The 1,851-nt window shown below is 43.7% G+C and overlaps 1 protein-coding gene across 1 annotated transcript in view; it reads right to left on the bottom strand.

The window, feature by feature from the left end:
* TPK1 (thiamin pyrophosphokinase 1) overlaps nt 1–1,851 on the bottom strand; it is a 310,839-nt gene that overhangs the window by 300,740 nt on the left and 8,248 nt on the right. The gene's annotated exons all lie outside the window — the stretch shown is intronic.

Here is a 1,851-nt window from a genome sequence, read left to right as displayed (position 1 = left end):
GGTTGTTAACCAATGTCATAAAACAATATGTGTACTACTGTTTCATGAGAAACTATTTGTTCTGTAAGCCTTCACCTGAAGTACAATAAAAAATAAAATAAAATGAGACCCAAAGAAGATAAACGGGTTGGAATACACAGCACAGCAGTGTCTACTCATCATCAGTGGAGGCAGGGCCCACACCTGCAGAAGGCCACTCCGTTTAATGCTCTGCCTCCAGGGCTGCCTACTCATGCAGAAGGACACTCCATTTAATGCCCTGCCTCCAATGCTGCCTACTCATGCAGAAGGACACTCCATTTAATGCCCTGCCTCCAATGCTGTCTACTCATGCAGAAGGACACTCCATTTAATGCCCTGCCTCCAATGCTGTCTACTCATGCAGAAGGCCACACTCCCTTTAATGCCCGGCCTCCAGGGCTGCCTACTCATGCAGAAGGCTACTCTGTTTAATGCCCTGCCTCCAGGGCCGCGTACTCACCCAGAAGGCCACTCCGTTTAACACCCTGCCTCCGGGGCTGCCTACTCATGCAGAGGGCCACTCGTTTAACGCCCTGCCTCCACGGCTGCCTTCCAACCTGCTAACACTGCCCCCTCTGGAGCCTCCAGCTCACACTTCCTGCTGTAGTCTCAGAAGCCAACAACAATCTATGATTACTGGAAGTCTTATAATCCTGCTACATTATGCATTAAATGGGCTTGAACGGGCTAGTCTGAGACCTTGACCAGCATTTGGTCCATGAGAAAATACATTCTGAGTTTAAAACTACAAACTTATAAAACGTACTTTGGAAATATAGAACAAAATTCTAACTTACAGAAAAAAAGAGAGACTGAAGAAACCCTGTGAGTATGGCCCCTGGACACCCTTTTAGTTCAGTAATGAAGTCACTGCTGAGGTTCACCCTTCAGCCAAAGATTAGACAGGCCCATAAAACAAAACGAGACTAAATGGGCACAATAGCCCTGGGGCAAGGACTAGAAGGCAGGAGGGGACAGGAAAGCTGGTAATAGGGAACCCACGGTCAAGAAGGGAAAGTGTTGACATGTCGTGGGGTTGGTAACCAATGTCACAAAACAATATATGTACTAATTGTTAATGAGAAGCTAGTTGTTCTGTAAACCTTCATCTAAATAAAAAAACAAAATGCACTTTAGGTAGACTGGTCTACAGAACTGTGAAGTATTGTAAATTAGTGAAAATGCCAGCCTGGCAAACATGATTCTTTACAACAGGGAGTCTGACACTCTCCAGTCTCAACCATTCACAAAGCAAAGATCTTACCCTCTACTACGCACAGAGGCCAAAGCTGACTAAAATTCACACTAGCTGCATCCCATGGATAACATGCCCATGACCCACAGCCCTTGCCCTCATACTGCTCTACAAGAGAGAAAGAACTTAACAAGCAATTCCCATGCAACCCTATATCAATGAGGGTTTGGTAATTAGTTTTGGATTAGGTTTCTATGTGACCTTGTTTTGTCAAAAAAAAAGCATGAACATATTGGAATAAGTAACTTATTGACAGAGCTGCACTTAAAAAATGTGTCTATTCTTAGAAGGTTCCGTGATGAGGCAGATGGTGGTTTTCTCAAAGGAACAAATGATTTTGAGAAATTTAAGAACTTGTAATAGATATCTTCAGTCTATTTAAAAACTCTGTTTCCAGAAATCCCCTGTATCTCTATAGACAGACTCGCTGGAGATCCTGAAAGAATGGAAAGAGGCCTGGAAGAAAAAAGGGGGTGAAGTAAGTTTTAAAAGCAGGCCAAGAGGAGGGAAAGAGGGAAGGGGACAGAGTGAGAAGAGTCCACAATGAATCATTTTTACTTTAATCATATTCTGTC

This window comes from Trichechus manatus, unplaced genomic scaffold (assembly GCF_000243295.1).
Source record: "Trichechus manatus latirostris isolate Lorelei unplaced genomic scaffold, TriManLat1.0 scaffold00093, whole genome shotgun sequence".
In the NCBI taxonomy this organism is placed as follows: domain Eukaryota; kingdom Metazoa; phylum Chordata; class Mammalia; order Sirenia; family Trichechidae; genus Trichechus; species Trichechus manatus.
The sequence above is the reverse complement of the archived record's forward strand: the minus strand, read 5'-3'. Positions and strand labels throughout refer to the sequence as shown.